Source organism: Rattus norvegicus, chromosome 10, assembly GCF_021556685.1.
Source record: "Rattus norvegicus strain SHRSP/BbbUtx chromosome 10, alternate assembly SHRSP_T2T, whole genome shotgun sequence".
In the NCBI taxonomy this organism is placed as follows: Eukaryota; Metazoa; Chordata; class Mammalia; order Rodentia; family Muridae; genus Rattus; species Rattus norvegicus.
The window spans coordinates 26,977,808-26,998,015 of NC_141543.1; the positions used below are offsets into that span (position 1 = coordinate 26,977,808).

The 20,208-nt window shown below is 43.6% G+C and overlaps 1 protein-coding gene and 1 long non-coding RNA gene across 8 annotated transcripts in view; one reads left to right on the plus strand and one right to left on the minus strand.

Moving 5' to 3' along the window:
* Positions 1-20,208, minus strand: part of Tenm2 (teneurin transmembrane protein 2) — a 1,226,262-nt gene that overhangs the window by 504,477 nt on the left and 701,577 nt on the right.
* On the plus strand, positions 8,657-10,502 carry LOC134480777 (uncharacterized). 2 transcript variants are annotated; one of them, XR_015631533.1, is made up of 3 exons: positions 8,714-8,748; positions 9,297-9,465; positions 10,227-10,502. It is a non-coding gene; the product is annotated as an uncharacterized LOC134480777 (long non-coding RNA). The 2 variants fall into 2 exon arrangements; XR_015631532.1 differs by lacking the exon at positions 9,297-9,465 and having other exon boundaries at positions 8,657-8,748.

The following is a 20,208-nucleotide window of genomic DNA, read 5'->3' on the forward strand; positions in this document are numbered from 1 at the left end:
AGAAGTGGCCCTGACCAGCAACTCCAAAAACACAACTGGAAATGAGCAAAACAACCTGTCAACCATCTGGCAGTTAGGAGAAAAGAATAACAACAGTAACAACAACAACAATTTTATATATATATATATACATATATATATAATTTTATATATATATATATATATCCTGTATATATATATAAAATATATATTATATATATATATATATAAACCTGTTCTGATCACCATTTATGTTTTCAAGAAAACAATGGCTCTCCCCCAACTCCATAATTGGTCTTAAATCTTATCATGTTGACTGAACAAGGCCCCGAGTGAAAATTTTATACGTTCCAAACCCTCGGATGTACTTAGGTTTTACATAATGGACATTATGTTCACTGGGGACACATTTCTCCCTGGACAGCTTTAAAAAAAATCTAAAAGAAATCTAATTAAAGTAAGCAGGAATGCCGTAATGGCTTAGCGATTTGTATGTAGCTGGTTTCTGGCACTCCTCTTAGGTGTCTTAATGACCATTTGAAGGAAGGCTAAAGGAGAAAAATACTTATTTTGAATTCAACTACATCATGAAGTCATGTACTGAGAGCTCAGCTTCAAAGAATGAAACAAGTTCTAAATCAACTTCTTTAGTAGTCAAAACAGATGTCATAGAGACCGGCATCACAAAACCAGCACTAGCCTCTTATTCCCTAGGGCAATAGAGTCCTCATTCAGATAGCACATAATCTTGATTTGCTCACAATATTATCATGGACGGCTCTCCAATCTGCAAAGTCTAAAATCATTAGAAATGGGCATCTGGAAACAGACAGGGGAAATGCTTTTCTGCCAGAGAATGCTTCATTCCAAGTGAAAAGTGATGCTCATTTATTCATTTAACAAATATTTAATGAGCACCTACCATTCACCAGGCATTGTGACAAGGTAACAGCATGAGAGCAACAACAGAGGAAGAAATACTATTAAAAAAAGATATGGAAACTCATCAAATGCAGTAGTCTGGGACCATTTAGGAGGCAAGCAAATAGCCTTAAATATCTAAAAAAAAATCCTCTCAGAAATTGATGCTTTAGCGACCACCCAGAGGCCATGAAGAGAGATTCAATTATGCTCAACATAGTCTAGAAAGGCGGAAACAAAACAGTGTGCTCTCAAGTGATAGAGAAGATTATACAGGAAGAACAGGTTCTGCTAGCAAGAGAATGGAGGTACTAACGGGAACTCCATCACGACGACGACGACCTGGGGGTCACCTGACCGTGACACTGGTCCAGCCTTAGAAAGGAAGAAATGCAGACTGAAGTCCTGGCTTACATCACAACAACTGGGCGAACTATCATGCACCTGGTAAAAGATGTTTGCAAAGCATTTATTGTCAGACAGTATCACTCAGTGGGCGCCAGCAAACCATGGCTCCACACAATCACGAAGCTCCCTCTATCTACAGCAGAGGCGGACATCTTCCGTTTGGCTCACAACCCTATTTCATACAACTGAAAACTGGACTTTTTCTTTCTGAGCTGGGTGAATTCATTTTAGACTTCCAGTAGTATTTCGGTATCAAAAGTGGTGAGATTGTTGGTACCTTTTAAGGAATTTAATTAGTCATCCATCCCCTGGTGTGTTAGCTACTTTTCTGTTGATGTGATAAAACACCACGACCAAAAGAAACTTCTGTTTATTCTGATTAGCAGTCTTGGGAGAGAATCTAGAGTGGCGGAGTGGGCCAGCTGGAGCAGAAACCTGAGAGACCATGTCTTCGAATACAGACACTAAGCAGACACACAGAGAGCACACTGGAAATGTGGGGCCAGGCTACACACTCTCAAAGCCCACTCATTCAGTGGCATAGCCTCTCCCTCCATGTTATAAAGAAGTATCTTTATAACCTTCCCCAAAGAGTCTCACCAACTATAAACCAACTATTCTAATACCCAAACCTAGGGAGGTCATTTATCACTTACGCCACCACACCCTTGCTCATGGAAACTAGGGATATGTTTCTATTAAAGGAATTCCCGAGACTGGGGATGTAACTCCTGATGCAAAGCTCTGGGTCCCACTCCTAGCACTGAATAAACCGGAGGTGGTGCTAATCTGTATAGTCATTGCACTCCGGAGTCTGGAAGTCCAGCTGGGAGGGTCGGAAACTCAACCCTGGATACTTAGTTCAAGGGCAGCCTTAGATGCATGAGATCCTATCCATAGAAGAATTCCTGCATCCAGTCAGAGATTATAGTGAAATTAGGAATATTTCCCAATTAAGAAATTTAGCCACAAGGAACATTGTGCTGGAATAGTTAGGTACAGAAGTGTACTGCTATGGTCAACCCCCTGCACAAGGGTAGTACAATAGTACAGCAAATACATGCGACTGCTTGTTTGGTTCTTTCCTCTAGGGAAAAGCTGAATTCAACAGTTTAAGTCACCCGTTTTCATTTTGTACCATTACATCGCCAGCTTTTGTTCATAAATAACTGGATTGATAAAGTCAATACTTTTTGTTATTAGTCATGAGAAGTCCATGGAACAAAGCCAGAACACCTCCATTGTGAACTAAGAATACCGAAATAGCTTCAACCCTCCAATGACTACCTTCCATGACAATGGAGGAGTAGGGCTAGAGAGTAACTGGGAAGCTGAGGTAGGCCATGTAACAGTGGAGAGCTTTACCATCTACCCTTTACAAGAGCCCTAGTAATTATAGACCAGTTATTGCCCGCCAAGATCACTTTCAAATATTGCATGGCCCCAAGAACTGGTGTTTACAGCGAGACTCTGAAACCTGAGGCCCACTTCAAGTTTTCAGAGCCCGTGACTTACAAACACTGTGAGACAGGGAAATGAGCTTAGAGATCTGGAGTATTATTCATGCCTCTGTCTTTATGGCTTCAGTCAGAACTATCCCAACATCCTCCCTTGACCTCAATTCTGCAAATTGCATAAGTGACCAAAAATTCCCTTTCCTACGACTATTTGGAAACCACAAGATATTATCATAAATAGGTTTGTGCGGCCTGCACCAATGAGAGCGTCACTATCCTAAGAAGAGGGCTACTCACCCTTCCAGTTGAGAGCTATTGTGATGAGTATGGGCTTTAGGGTGGTTTTATGCTGAGTGTTATTCCTGAGGCTACACTAAAAGAAATTAAGACATAGAAGAGAAACTCACGGAATCTTCCACTTAGAAGGTAGTCATTCCTACCGACAATGGAAGAGGCACAAAGATCTTTTTAGTCTCAATTTTATCTCTAAGAAAATAGAAACTATCTAAAAAAGAAAGGAATTAGATGCCTTCAAATATTCTAATCAGTGTCCCCAGAAGTATGTGGGAGAGGCACATGACTTTTTATTGCCAGCTAGGCCAGTGTTTTCTACCTTTCTTATGTTCCTTTAAGACAATTCCTCATGTTGTGGTGACGACCCACCATAATTTTCATTGCTGTTGCTGCGTCCTAACTAATCTTGCTACTGTTATGAATCACAGTGTAAATATCTGATACGTGGGGTGCCTGCTATGAAACCCTTGTGGGGGTTGAGACCCACAGGTTGAGAACTGCGGAGGAGAAGCATCTTGTACCTAATTGCCTATACACTACTAAATATCAATTTTTATTACTCAACAAAATCCTAGTTTTGACAAACCAAAAAAAAAAAAAAAAAAAAAAAAAGCAAACTGCAACATATCCAAAACCAGGGCAGAACAAAATACTTACAAACCTTCCCTCAGGCCTCAGACAGTCATTATTACTTTACCAGGACCATTTTCCAAACTATGAGAGAAAATGGATTGTTTAAACAAAATTATTTAACAATCTCCCATTAATTGACACTTCCCAGTTGCCGAGTTCACCCAATTACATTAGCCTTTAAACAGCCAGCACACTTCCGTAATTTTTAATAAAAATGGCCATTTTTGCAAGGTTTAACTTGCTAAATAAGGGTATTAATTTCAATAAAGCAATTAGCACATTTACATAATTTGATATTGTTATTTTAACAGAACGTAAGAGCTTTAAACAGCAGTTGCTACTATAGGAAGAAGAGTGGCCTGTTCACATAAAATCTAAACCTAGATCCCTGATAACAACCTTCATAGTAATTCTGATCTTAGAAAGATGGGAATAGACAGCTAAGGCTGGATGGTTGGCATCAATGCCTCACCATGGCCATCTGAACAGAGCCCTTGTGGGAGAAGGGAGTGGGGAGGGTCCTTAAGGATGCCCCAAGGCTCCTGACATGCCAGAAATGGTACCCGTGCCTTCAGAGCTACTGTTGAGATGGGCAGATATAGGATGATCAGCTAGCAAAAGGGAACTAAAGGAAGGAACACAAACCTAGGGGATTATGGGAAACATGCCACGATAGGTATATAGTTCCAGAAACAGCAATTTCTGGTCTTCTTGAAGAGCACGTACACATTGGAAGAGGACCAGTGTCTCCTCCCAACAACCGCTAGATGGGAAAAGATGACCTTGGCTGTCTAACTTATTCTGACCAGATGGCTTCATTAATGCCAGAGACTGAGTATCTCAAGGAGCCCTGCTGGTTCTCTTCACTATTGTCAGTAATTGGTGATGTAAATGGATGATGATACCGGGGTTGGGGGTGCGGGGAGATGCCCAGGTCTCTGGGGCTATGCATGGAACCCTGTGTGTAGCACTTCCCCCTCAGTTACAGTTATAAGAAAGGACACTTGGCTTGTGCCTGTGTATAGGCAGATGGAGAATCCTTAGCAAAATAGAGGGATGGGAAGTCCTCTGAGTTCAAGGGGCTACCTTTAAGTGTAGTTTGACAAAAGGTGAGGAGAGGGAGGTAGAAGAATTCCAGGCTAGGAAGCAGCATCGCAAAGAGCTTCCATCCCAGCCTCAGCCCTGCTCCCACCCGCCTTCTCAACCCTCTTGCCAAGTAATCCAAGCTTGACATTGTTACTTACTACACATCCTCGGGCTAGAATGCTGACACGGTCTATAAATCAAATTGAGACATGCTAAGTGACATGCTCAGGACCGCAGTGCAAGTTCCCAAGGAGAAACAGGGGCCGCAAAAATTATGGCAACACCCACACTATAAAGACGAAGGAGGGAATTGCAAGTTAAAAGGAAAGTGTTTGTCTTGGAGCAGGAATGACTTATGCATACGTTATTGCCGGCGACGTGAACTAAAGTAAATGTCTGAGTGGTTCTAGGGAATCTGTGTGATTAGGGTAGTCCCTTCTGTTCCAAATTGTCAGGATTTACAGTGAGAACACTGGCAAAGCACCCTGCAGTATTCCTAGCACCAAGTGTTTGTGGCAGCATAAGATGGGTTTAAGTGCATGTTAATGTTGATGTTGATGTGCACAGATGTGGATGAACATTGTAAGAGTCATGAGTGTCTTCTCTGAGTTAGTAGAACCATTGCAGACATATGAGGTTATCTTTGATTTAGGTGGGACTTAGCAGACACCTAGGGAGCTGAAACAAGATCTACAGAGGGCAATGTCAACAAAGTAATGGCTTCCTAGTAGACTTTAAGCTATAGTTTGGCTAGGGTTGGGAATATCCTGATGGTGATGATTTAAAATTTAAAATGTATAACTTTTGCATTTGTACCACTGGCATTTCTTCAATGAAACATATTTATTAACCTATCATGGAGACTTACTCCTTTGATTAATTGCCAACAATAGAAATCCAAAGCAATCCATTCTCTAGAAAACGCTGGAAGCTGGGAAAGTAGAGACAGAGTACAGACACCCGTGGTCATGAGCAGAGGCCCATGGAAGGTAGAGTTTGGGCTGGGGTTTCTGAAGTTTGAAATGTCCCAGTTGATCTGAGAAGAGAAGAGAAGAGGAGAGGGGAGGGGAGGGGAGGGGAGGGGAGGGGAGGGGAGGGGAGGGGAGGGGAGAGGAGAGGAGAGGAGAGAAGAGAGACAGAAGATAGGAGGAAGAAAGTCTTTTGTCTTTTGCTTATGCTCCCAGAGAACAGATGGATAGTGAATCAGTATTCTAAGGAAAGTGGTATCATATCTGGTACCCTTCAAAGCCATTTCATAGAAGGCTATCTTTTAAATTCAAGGCACCCTCTTTGTGTGCTTGCTGCGGTCCTTGTGGTGTGCATGTACTGGGGATTTTAGAGAATCCTCAGGGTCACAAACATCTGCCCCAACAGCTAGTAATCGAGCAGGAAGGTAGCAATGGCAATGGGCATCTTGGTTCTGAAATGTCTAGAAGGAGATAGTGAGAATGACCAGGAGGACATAGAATACAGATGTGGAATACAGTCCTCTGGAGAGACGGCTTGGGCAGGGACCTATGGATGAGGAGAAAGTAGTCTGCTACTTTCAGACAGGATTGAAAAGGATGAAGAGGGAATTTCAGGCATGAGAGGAAGCTAGGAATGGAAGGAAGTTCAGCTTGACCTTGACCGACAGAAAGTGGCCACTGAAGCACTTCAAGGTGGACAGTGTCAAAGGGAAGATCTTTACACCACTAACATGACACAGGGGTCCCCAGCAAACTCTTCAAGCAGGGAGTGCCACACTCAAGAAGGAGCTGTAGGGTCATGCTACAGAAGTGCTAGAGGAAGGGCTGTGTCTGATGTACAGCGGTGTCTGTGAGGGTAGGACTACGTCGAGAAGCTCTAGCTGTTTATCTGTAGGGTTTGCAAAATCTGGGGGACAATGAATCAGCAGTTAACGTGTTACCGTGGACTGCAGCAGAGTGCCAAGCATTTAGTGTTTACTGGTCGGACTAGCACTCTGGGTGGATGAAAACAAACTTATAATGTAGAGGTTTGCAAGGAAACCATCTGTGTGAGTGTGTGCACGTGTGCATGTGTGTGTGTGTGCATGTGTGCGTGTGTGTGTGTGCATGTGTGTGTGTGTGTGCATACACACAGGCACACATACTCCTTTCTTTTTCATTTATTTATTTATTTATTTATTTATTTATTTATTTATTTATTTATTTATTTTCCTTCTAAAGGCAGGTCTTTGTCTTGTAGCACACGCTGGATTTGAATTCACAGCAATCCAACTGACTTAGCATCTCTTCACCCATCTCCAATTTCTGAGATTATAGGTGTGCACTATCACATCAAGTGATCTGTCTTCAAAAAACACATGGTTTTCTTCCTGATATTTTAGCCCCAAGAATCTCCTTTAAAATAACGTAATTCATCTGACTCCTTATCATGGGAGCTGTGCCAGCATCAACCCAGACTAAACCACTCGATTAGGCTGCAGATAAAAAGAATTATTGGATGTTACCGAGAATCAATTTTCTGTGCCTCTGTTTGAATGTGTGATTGGTGATAAATGTGAATTATGAATTAGCATTGAACGCAACAAACTACTGGAACCCAACTTTGCTTGTGGCCTTTACTGCACCGGAGAATAAATAAAGTCCTCTTAATTGGAAAACTGGAGTGTGAAATGGAAACTTTGAATTTATTGGACACTTACATGGTATTAGGAATGGTGATATGAAGACATGGACCTGGGTCTTGCTGGAGAGCTTTATTGAAAGGAGGCAGTCTCCCTTCACTGGCGCCTTGGAGATGCTCTCTCTCCTGTGCAAGCCCTACCAAGCTTAGTTGGCTTCCCTAAACCACCAAGCATTGCCCATCCCGGGGACTGAAGGACCCTGGCCTGAAGCATTTTCCTCAGGACCCCTTGTATTTGGGTATGTTCAGTGTTTTAAGCTTAACAACGGAGGAGCACAGGATTGCCCCCTCCATGTTGTCTTCCTTGAGTGGTATCCTCCCTTTTGGAGTCTACTTCTTCCTTTTGTCTTAAAAACCCCACTTTAGCAGCACTCTCACGTACTGAAAATGCCTTCCACAGTTTTCTCCTCCTTGCCCTACAGACTTCCTCTGCCCCACAGGAATGAAAGCTAGAGGCATTCAGCTCAGTACTTGTTCTTAGGTAATACATACTAGGTAGTCCACAGAACACAGTGGGTCTTCAGAAAATGTTCATTGAATGAACGAGTAAAAACAATATAAAGTCCGTTTAAACACACTTTAAAGGATGTCATTTGTGTGTGTGTGCCTGTGTGAGAGAGAGAGAGAGAGAGTGTGTGTGTGTGTGTGTGTGTGTGTGTGTGTGTGTGTGTGTGTGTGTGTGTGTGCTATGCCTGTGAGTGCCAGAAGAGGGAGTATGATGTGAAATGAGTCCAGGCAGTTGTGAGCCCCCTGACAGAGGAGCTAGAAACCGAACTCTGGTCCTTTGCAAGTACAATGGGTGGTTCCTACCCACAGAGCCATTTCTCCAGGCCCCAGGGCCTGCTTAAGAAAAGCCTTTGTTTTATATAGGAGATTTAGAAAGCCTAAGAAGCTTGCTCTGAGTCACACTGAATAAACAAAACAAAACAAAACAAAACAAAACAAAACAGGATTTTCTCCTCAAAGCTTCTTTTCCAAAGCCATTCATCAGGCCACTACTGGGGAAGAAAAGTCACACCAGAGCCCTACTGCAATGCTGTAAGAAGTTGTCTGGCCAGGGTAACAGCAGAGGTATCAGTGTATCAATGAAATAGGATGCAATGAGACGAAAGAATAGAAGAAAGGGAGGTTACCAGAAGCCCAGGTCCCACCCCATGTCAATCACAGAGAGGGGAGGAAGCCTATTATGACCTGCACAATCTAAAGGACTTGATTCTCACTGTTGCCCTGGGATACCTAAACACTGGTTTACAGCCGGCCTGGGCACTGCCTTTTACGTTATATTCGTGTGCCTGCCAAGTGAGGCACATATCCAGTTTTGGTAAATGAAGGCTTGTTTTCTTTACGATTTATTCATTCATCAAATATTTATGGAGCTTGTCCTGGGTGGCAGTGTTCTACCAAGTGTTAGGGACAGCAATGAAGCAGTTATTTGCGGTCCTCAACTCTGGGAACTAACTCTTTTGTATGAGACAGAGAGAAGATGACCAAACACATGGGAAAGGGTGCCCTGAGAGGAGTTACCAGGAGGTGCTTAAAACAATGTTGCTGGCTGGCTTTCGCTTAGCCATTCGTTCCTTCATGCAACAAACAATTTGTTTGCTCTAGGACCCACCAATAACCTAAGGAAAGAACCTCTAGCTTGAAGGGCTTACCTTTGTGCAGAGGGTGCAGGCCCTATAGCAGTGGTTCTCAACTTGTGGGTTGGGACACCCTACCCCCACCCGTCGAGCCTAACAACTCTTTCACAGGGGCCACCTAAGGCCTCTGGAAAACACAGATATTTACATTATGATTCAGAGCAGTAGCAAAAGTAACGGTCATGATGAAGTAGTAATAAAAATACTTGTGTGGCTGAGGTGACCACAGCATGAAGAACTGTATTGACGGGACGCAGCGTCAGGAGGGTAGAGAACCACTGCCATATAAGACGGAAGCACAAGGCACAGTGTGAGGGTGAACCGAACGCCGAAGAGGTCCTGAGCGTCCTGATGGTCGGGGATTCACTCCAACTACAGAAATGGGATATTTGAGTAAGGTATGCAGGTCTCTGAAAACAGGGACGCTTGGTTTTGTATAGTCCTTCATGAATTCAGTAGCTGTTTCCTGAGCACCTACTACATGCTTGCACTACGAAGTAGAACCGGAAGAGCAAGCGAGGGAGGAAACGAACATGCATCTAACATGACAGGGCATTGAGATAAAGGAACTCACAAGGACGCGGATGGAGGAGGAAGAATCCCCCAACAAATGTGAAGGACACAGAGAGGTCTGGGACTGCAACCAAAGGGGCAGTGGGAAGAAGAAATGTGACTGAGTTCCACTGGTGGAAAGATTTTCTCCTTACTCAAGGACCCTCCCATCTTATCCCCAGAGACATGGAGAGCTGAGACTTGATCTGGCTGTACCTCGCGCCCTCTCGTGGCCGTGTTGAGAATGCACTTATGGAGGAAGGAGGGGCCAGAAGAGCTATATAGAGAATAAAGTCTTAGGAAGAAGCGAGCCTAACCCCCAGAGCAAGAACCCCATTGAATAAAACCTGGGTGCCATGGCGTGAGGATCCGGGTGGGCTAACTCTGGTAGGGCACCCGAGATTTATTCTCCATGTAGATGCTAGGATCCATGATCCTTGGGCGAAGGGCCGCCCACTCACTCTTCTGTGCTGAGTGGGCTGTTGTCCACAGTTGGGCTAAAAGTGAGCTTTTAAAGGCATCGACTAAAAAGATGCCTAATTCTTGACTAGCGTTCCAATAGAGTTATAATTACTTAACACACAACCTCATGTGTATTTAACGACAGATGCGGGGATGACTGTGCTCAAGTCCTGCAGGGATAAAGAAGTCCCAAACTGTCATTCTGGCTCCAAAGAGGCTTGTAGCTGGCTGCCTCATCATGCTCGCTCCAAGGACATTGCCTTATTTCCCTGCCGAACCACACTGGAAGGAACAGAAGACCCAAGGCCTAAATAGAAGCAGATGTAAGAACTCACAAAGCTAGGCAAGTCCTGTCTCCTTTACTTTTTTGTAATCAAACGGGGTCCATAAATTTTTGTTAAAAATAAATTTGGAGTCACTTTGTTGGTCCCCCTCCTTCATTCACTCCTTCCCTCCTTCCCTGCCCCCTCTCTACTTCTCTCCTTCTCTCCCTTTCCTCACTCTCCATTTCTTTCCTCCTCCATTCCATCCATCTCTCTCTGAAAACAAGCAATGTCTCCTCATGACCACACAGCATCCTTAATATCAGGCAGCCGGAGCGACTATACTCAAAGAGTGGTTTATCTCCGATAGGTGAAGGGATGGGGCTCGTGACTCCTTTCTCCAAATATTAACAGCTAATCATGCAGCCAGCCATAGCCACATGCTTGCTGACACCAGTAATTGTCTGCTTGTAGGAATCAGTGCCTGAGGGAAGCCAGAAGGACACAGCTGAGCTTCTCTGAACGAGCCATGTAGGCTACAGGGTGACACATGGGGCCTGGTAGCTGGAAGCTGTGAGGGGAGAGATTCCACCGACTTCTACTGCTAGTTACTGGTCCTGGGCGAGATCTCCTTGGCCTCTTTGGGAATTTTATATGTTCTCTCTCTCTCTCTCTCTCTCTCTCTCTCTCTCTCTCTCTCTCTCTCTCTCTCTCTCTCTGTGTGTGTGTGTGTGTGTGTGTGTGTGTGTGTGTGTGTGTGTGTTTGTTTGAGTGAATTGAGTGACTGAGAATTTTGTGTCTGGGTTAATTTAATTTCAGAGCTAAAGCAGTCACAGGTAATGGCTCCCCAAACATTATGAAATGTATTTATCTGATTTGGGGAAAATCATTCTCTCCAGTCATATTGGAAATAGGATCCAAGGCTTGCTAGGGAGAATAATGAACTCCCAAATATATCCACCTCTTCATTTGTAAATTTGGGAATATGTGATATTGAATAGCAACAGGGGCTCTGATGTTGATTACTGATTAGCCTCATGGGTCTTGCTGCTAGAGATGGGAGATTCTCTCGGATTATCCAGGTAGTTTCCTCTGTGGAGAAATATTCCTAGCTTCATTCAAACAGAATATATTAATAACAGAAGGCCAAAAAAATGTCTTCACATTGCTGGTTTAAGCGATGGAGGGAGGGGCTTCAGCCCAACAGATGCAGGCAACGGTAGACTCTAGCAAAAGGAAGGGAGCAGTTTTCTCTGTCGAAACTGAAAGGGAATAGCACACCCTTGGATCTCAGGCTCTGGCCTGTGTAAGTCCACTTCTGCCCCCGGAAGCACAGCCACATTAACTGTGCACACTGCAGGTCCAGGGAGGGCAGAGTAGTGGCGCACACCTTTAGTCCCAGCACTTAGGGGACAGGGACAGGTAGGTTTCTGTGAGTTCGAGGCCACCCTGGTCAGAGTGAATTCCAGGATAGCTAGGGCAACACAGGAAAACCCTGTTTCCAAAAAACCAAACCAACTAACCAAACAAATAAGTGTACACTTTGGTTCTTTTTTTTTTTTTTTTTTCGGAGCTGGGGACCGAACCCAGGGCCTTGCGCTTCCTAGGCAAGCGCTCTACCACTGAGCTAAATCCCCAACCCCATGTGTACACTTTGAAGCCAACATTTGTGGCATTCTGTCGCAACAGCGATGCTGAAATTAATGCCCGTGACTTTTAGTTGTTTTTGGCACAAAACAAACAAACAAACAAACAAACAAAACAAAACAAAACAAAACCAAAAAAAAAAAAAACCACTCTGAAATGTTTCACCGCTATTTATCAGTGATACAATGCATTTATAAAACTTTCCTGAATGATAATAATGGACCATAGGAACCAATTTTAAAATTAGGAGTGACGTCAAGCAAATAATGAACAAAAGGCCTCCAGGCCCGCAAGGTTCTCCATCTCACAGCCTATCAGATTAAGAGAAAGCTGGCGTATTAACATGCTTTTAAAAGTTAAGTAATTGGGCAACTAAAACACGGGTTTCTATGCTAAATATGCGTGCTTGCTTCCACTAAGATGCCATTTCCTGTAGTTTACTGTAGGCTTCGTCCTAGCACAGCACACACTCAGCTTCTTTCTCTTCTTGGTAATGCATGTTACATGCGAGTAACTAAGGGAGTTTAAAGCAATGTTATAGCATGTAAATAACAATAAATCACCCCCCCCTCCTCCAAGCTTCCACTTTCACTCAAAAGTGCTAATATTAGCCCAATACCTCTACTTAAATTATGGCCTCCCATTCAACCAGAGAGTATACATTATTCTTGTGCTCTCTCTTGAATGCGCTGCCTAAGAAGACGCACCGAGATAAATAAACGCAATATTTCAGAGGAGGAAAAAAAACGCAGGCGAACAGAATCCGTTTACAAATACAGCAATCAGACACGAGCATCTGCTATAACTACTTACTTATAAGAGGGGGTGGGGAGACTCACTTAAGTATCCACAATAAATTCACTCCGGCAAATGCACTGAATTCCTTCCAAGGAAAAGGCTGCACTCACATCCCAGCATACAGATGAGACCTCTTAGACTTGTCATTCCATCTATAACTGGGAACTAGAATATTCTTTGGTTTCATCACCCATCAGACTGCCTAGCTAGGTTCTCTGTCACTATGTTTTCTTCTATTCTCTCTCTCTTTTTCTGCATATATATATATACATATACATATACACATATATATGTGTGTATATATACATATATGCACACACATAATGTGCATATATTCATAATATTCATAATATATCTTCATAATATATGCATATGTCTATAATATATGCACACATATATTAAATAGGCTTGGGTCAGTTTTATTTTTCACTGTTTTTGTTATCAAACTTAAGGTTAACTAAGTCTGCTATTAGCTTATAGGTAGTAATATTCCACTAAAAATTAATTCATATGGAAAATACCAGGTTAGAAGCTGCTTCTTCATGTTTTTGGAACATTGGTAACATGCAGAGTCAGTCACTTTGTGGAAAACTGGTTTGGTAATGCCTTCCCTGTGGGGACTTGGGAATACTTTGCAACAGACAAGCTTTTGAAAACTGGCCAGATGTGGGGCTTCATCAGATGGTCAGGATGCAGAATGTCCCTTACTGAAGGACAGTTATCCCTTATGGAAAATGCAATCATTAGTCATAGTTTGTGGGGGACTGGTTCCAGGGACTCTCTGGGAGTCCAACATCTATGGGTGCCCACTACCTTCAAACACAATGACAATGTTTTCCCAAAACCAGTGGGCCTCCTTGCAGATGCTGGGTGTCCTTGGTGGATCATGTGCCATACCTAATATAGAATGAACAATACACAAGTAGTTGTATTATATTTTATGAAGACACAATGACGAAAGGGCTGCACGTATTAAATCACTCTGTGGAGTTTGTAAAGATGTTTATATCTTCCATATCTCCATTTCCTTGGCTGGTTGAATCCATGAATGTGGGGCCCATAGACATGTTGCCTGCAGGAACAGAGGCTGACTGTGCCGTACTACCAAGACATGAGGAACTCAGTATAAGAAACTTTTTGAGCAAGGGTCTTCAACGTGCATAGATGACCTTCTGGGCCAGGACTTTTCTGCCTTAGGTGAGGGGTGGTTTGAAGGACTGACATGTACACATCAGGTCATTTAGAAGGATATCTGTTAGATGCCAGTAACACTTTGCCATTCAAACACAACAATAAAACCACCTCTGGATACAAGGTCTTTGGTGAGGTGGGGAGTGGGCAATGCCATCTCCACTTGACTGAGAACCTGCTTTGTAAATACCTGCTGGGGCAGGCTAAAAGCTTTCTTTTGCGTAGCCTACTGCAAATGTTCTGGTTGCTGGATTTTATACTTTTGGCTAGTTAGAACACTACGCTTCTACACTAGCCATAGTCAGACAATTACTGCCTCTCATTCTGCACTCACTCTCGACTCTAACATTCATCTCACCTTGTCCCTCCTCAGAAACACAGTCCCTCCCTCTGGAAACCCAGCTCCAGATGTTCAAAGCTTCCCTCTGGTCTCGAGAAGTATCTGAACTCAAACCCTTAGGGCATTTCCCCATTCCAAGAGCTGTCCTAAAATCTTAATTCTTGCCCCCAAAGAGCATCTTTTCTATTTAGTCCTTCGAGACATGTCGCTGAAGCCAGGGGGAACGATCCAAGGAAAGGACATGGCATCATGGGGACTTCATAAGCTTGTAGGCCAATCCGATTCAAAAAGTGGCCCCAGTGCAAATCTCCCTGGAAAGCTGATTCACTAGCAATGGGATCTCTACCTCACAGCTCCCCTCTTCTCTTCGACATCACTGTGTTTCCCACCCGTTCCTACGCTCTTTGGTGAATCCCTCCCATCTTTCTTCAGGATGCTGTACTGTGTAAAGAGGCATTACAAGCCCCCACACTGGGAATGCTAGAAACTCTTGTCAGGATTTCATTGGGGACGACACCTCCTCACCGATAGCCTGTGTTTCACAAGGTTTGTCTTTAACTCGTATGCAAATAAGATCAAATGGGGTGGAGTCTCACCATGGTGCAGATTAAAGAAGCTGGAATTCAGAGAGGTTGAAACATCACTGGTAAACAGATTGGCAGATGGTTACAAAGGGGGGGGGGGGAAGATTCGAACTGCAGATGTGGTTTACATAGTTTCCTAACTGGAGCCGCTCGACGATGCTTGAACATTGGCTTATCTTAAAATTTACATAAATCCTGATCTATAAACTCATATTTTTCCATTGTGCAATGGACACGAGAGTTCAGAGGCCAATCCTCACGTGTCTTGTCTAGGAAACTACAAGGTTAGTCTTGTTTCTTACACAGGCTTAGGTGACCCTGGGGCTGTGCAATATCACCAACACTTGTCCTCAGTGTGATCATTGAGACTCTTCTCAGTGACTTCATGTGCTCCGTCTTCCTGAGGGAGAGGGCATTGTTGTGGAGATATGGACTGAGCCACGGAGCAACTGTGACTCATCCCTCACTAGCCTTTCTCTGAGGCTCAGGAATAGGACATAATTTATCAGACAATGAGCTGGCCTCTGTTTTACATGGGCCCTTGAGGTGTGGATGTGGAGAGTGGAGTTGCTCAGAAAAAAAAATGTCAAAACACACCAAAGCAAACTGGTCCCAGCCCCTGTGTGCTTTTCTCTGGAGACAGAGTTTAAAAGTCCTTACGTTATGATGGGGGAGACCAACGTGTCTCACTGGGTCAGGAAATAATTAAAATACGATATCGAAAATCGAGTTACTATTGGAATGCTAGATGTTCAGACTTTTAGACTGATCCAGACCTGGGGGGGGGGATCACTGATATAATCTAAAAATGCTTTTGAGACTTAATGATGGTAACATCTTGAAACATAAGAAGTCAGAGAGTCAGTTTACAAACACAGGCCTAGATACTTTGAATCCAACTTAGGGCATGCTATATTGTTTTAGAACAGGGTTAGGGGAGTGTCTGTGAGTCAGTGGACACAGTTCCTGCCCCCACAGACATGACAGTCCTTATTCGCTTTTATCCCCACTTGTAGATCCAGAAACTGAGACTCAGAGAGGCTCACCAAAGTCACGGAGCCTGCCAATCATACAGCTTTCATTACCGTCGGGAGCTCATTCTGAGGGTCACGTTCCTTTCCTTTACTAAGTCCATCAGCCAGGAAGGAAAAATCCTGCTTCCTCAAGAACCAGAAAAAAAAAAGGACTTTTGAATTACTAATAAAAAAACCTCCAGGGGCTGGGGATTTAGCTCAGTGGTAGAGCGCTTACCTAGGAAGTGCAAGGCCCTGGGTTCGGTCCCCAGCTCCGAAAAAAAGAACCAAAAAAAAAAAAAAAAAAAAAACCTCCAAAAAGACGAATAGCAGAAGACACCAGCTACCATGGATAGGCCTTCGCAGAGGCAAATAATTCAGAGCACGAAGAACGCGCTGATGACGTCATCCAGACGCGACTCTCGGGCTATTTCAGGCTGTCGGAGACTATGCTCAACCTCTTTCTAAGACGTCTCGGAGAATTTCACATGAGGGAAGGGGTATCCGTTTGGGGTTCGAGCTTATGCAGCATTCAAAATACTAAATCGAAGGGCAAGTTAAAAACCGTGCGGCTGAGTGGTCTGGGTAGTGCGGGACAACGTGCAAAAGCTGACTAAATGGTGCTGCATGTAAATGTTACTCACCAGATAACACGGAGGGCTTCCTAGCAATCTGAGTCCCCTGGTAAAGGCTTGCTAAGGGAGTTTACACAATGAACAGGTCTCTCCACACCCACCTTGCTGGCCACTGGACTCCCAGGGATTCAAGTGAAGCCAAGAGCTCTATTTTATTTTTGACAGTTTCAGTGGCAGCTGGTCAACTCACTTCACTTATTAAAAACATAAATAAACCACAGTATTCATTTATTTATTTATTTATTTATTTATTTATTTATTTACGTGGAAAAAATCACTTTCCTACCTTTCTTACCCCTGGCACATAGTGCATTCTAAGGGTCCCCTGCCCCAAAGGGCTATAATCTAGAAGTTATATAAATATTGACAGGAAAAGCCGATGATGAGTGCAGTGGCTGTTAATTCCAACTGGCATCAGCCCATTGCTGATGAAAACTTGGATCTTGGTGGAAGCTCTCAGATGAAAGGCCCTGGAGTGATGTGTATTTCACAGACACGACAGGACAAGGGGAGGTAGGAGATGAAAGCCAGAGCAGACAGAGGAGCAGATTGTTGGAGAATGCTAAAGAGATGCCTTGGGACCCTCCAAATACAGCCTTCCCGTCATCCTTGACCCCGTGGGTCTTGTACTCAAGGCTGCATGACAGGATCCACCGCTTTCACTAAAGGACCTCCATGCTTTTCTGTGCTTGTGGGCGAAGGTGGGAAGAGTCTGTCACATTCCTGTGTGGCCCAGCAGGACCCCCAAGCTGGCAGCACAAGGTGTTGACTGACTGTGGGTTTGTGCGACAGCTGGGAGAATTTTCTTTCACTCAAAGCTCTCTCTCCCCGCACTTCAGTTCCAGCAACAAGAAAGATGTGTCTGATCTCTGGGCTTTCATATTCCCTCCTCAAAACCATCCCATTAGAAATACTCGGCTGGGACTTCCATGCTTACGGGCATGGAGGGGCTGGCGAGATGGCTTAGTCAAGTAAATGCTGCTGCATAGCCATGGGGACCTGAGTTCAATCTCCAGGACCCATGTGGAACGTCAAGCATGGTCTTATGTGCTTGTAATCTCAGAAGTTTGGTGACACGGACGGGGGGAGGCGTGGAGCTCACTGGCTAGCAAGCCTGACCTAATTGTCTAGTCCCAATGAAAGACTGAAAAATCAATACAGACAAGCCGAAAAACGAACCAAACAAACGTGAAGTTACTTCACTTATGCTGATTACACAGACTCTGTATGCGAAAGCATGTGAAATTAATTGGGAATTTAAAATGGCTGTAACCATAGTACCTTCAGATGTGCTTTCTTAATAGGAAAGATCTTGGTTGGATTTTGTGGCTGATTTCTGTACTTGGAACTATAAAGTCAAAATAGCTTATGGGTCAAGGCATCTGAAAACGGGCTGCTGTGGCAGAAAGGAGTGATTGGCCTACACCAGGTATGCTATTTGTATACTAGTCCTCTCTCATCCAGGCTCCTAGAAGCAACAGCAACAGTGAAGATGCCCTGAAAATACCCTAAGAAATGGGTGGTCATTTCCTTTCACAGGAATGTTTGGACCCATCATCCCAACTGTATTCTTTTGACCAATCCTCCTCCATTGTCAAAACAACATGTTTCTCCTGGTCCATCGGGCCAAGCTGAGTTCCTCCAGGTCTCCTCATCCTAACTCTCTCCATCATTTTCCATTGTACTCTGCACTCCGGGTACATCTTCCCAACCTTCCTTTCCAAGACTACAGATCTTTGAGGTCAAGGGATATATATATATATATATATATATATATATATATATATATATATATATATATATATATATATATATCCCGACTCTCTCTGTATCCAGAATCTCACACTGAGTCTCATTAACTAAATGACAGAGTCTTCTGTTTAGAAAGCTGAGGAGTAGGTTTGAACAGAGAACACCCATTCGCACCCCCATAAGCTATCTTGGAAGCCGTTCCTCACCTGTCAAGCTTTCGGGATCCTACACATCTCACCTTAGATGCTGCATTGTGGGGCAGTGGAACGAGGTCCAGTGGTGTGTGCTTTAGGAGCAGAGAAAGGGTGGATGTAGGATGTAGAGAAAACCCTAACAGCCTCCCGGGTTTTGAGCCTAGGAAACGTCTGCTAAAATGTTTACCTCTGAAGTTGATATCCTTCATTTGTCAGACTGTAGGAAAAGCCATTTCCTTTTATAGTCACACACAACTCAATGACGAAGACACACGCTGAAAAACATGCTTGTTAGGTGAGCTTGTCAGTATATGGCCATCTCATCCATACAACAACACTTGGTGTAGGCTAGTCACTCCATATGGCCTCTTGATATAGCCAGAAGATGAGGTAAACACAAGGCACGTGAGGCTGATATTGTTGCAGTGTAGGGAACTGCTCATAGTAAACCCTTTCCAAATGTAGGGAAGAAGCACACTGTAAAATCTGAATTAGAAGTCAGGATGCAGAGCGGTCTCACAGTCCCGCATTATCAAGCACTGTCACTACACACAATGTCACCAAAGACGCCATAGAGGAGGGCATCATACTATGGCATCTGTGATGGCTACTTTCGGCTGTTAACTTGATACTATCTAGAGTCGCTCAAGAAGAGAACACGAATGAGAAACTGCCTAGATCGGTTTTCGCCGTGAGCACATCCATGGGTCTATGGCTATTACTTGGTTATATTAATCGAGGTGGAAAGACGTGCCCACCGTGGGTAGTAACATCCTCTAGACAGGAGATCCTGAGCCATTAGCTGTATGGAATATGACCCAAAAGCTAGTTGTATGTGAGTTAATATTCGTCCCTCTCTTCTGGACTATGGGTTGAGTGTGACTAGTCATCTCAAATTCCTGCTACGTGACTTGCTTGCAATGTCATGCTGTCCTACTGTCATACTGTAACCTGGAACAATGACCCAAAATCAACACTTTATCCCCTAAATTGTTTTAATCAGGAAATTTTATCATGGTAACAGAAACAATGTAGACAACCTCACATCAACCCAGGTATAAATCACAAGTCATTTTTTTTTTAACTCCATCACAAGTTTAAGAAACTGAGAGAGAAAACCCACATGCAAGGATAAAATTCAAAATATACTGGGGGTGTAGCCTGATGCTAGAACATGTACTTACCTATACCTAGATTCAATCCCAAGCACCAAATAACGTCAAAGGAAACCAAACAGAAAATGATATGGGAATTACCATCATGTATGAGACACACAGATGTTGCTACATGACCACATTTAGCTGTAGCTCAGAGTTAACCCGTGAATAACAGGTTTTGGTCTGTATACTGAGAGTGAGAAAATCTTGTGTTCAGAGACCAGAGATTCAAAACAAGAAGGTGGGACACACAGAACTGAGTAACTGAGTCAAGAGGCAGAGTCCACTTGCTCTAACTTTCTCTCTTTTCTAGTCACTTTGCAGAGAAGACACCTAACAAACAGAAGCAAAAGATCTGGTGAGGGACCAAGACCCTGTAGACACGCCACTTCCTTCTTGGCATTCAAGGGAGCAACTTTGAAACACCCTTGCCTCAGCTACAAAGAACAGTGTAACCCTGACTGGCTTAGGTGCTAGAACAAGAAAAATCAAGATGCTTTCATAAAGGAGCCAAAGAGAAAAAGGATCTGGGGCACATGGAAATCCCTACACA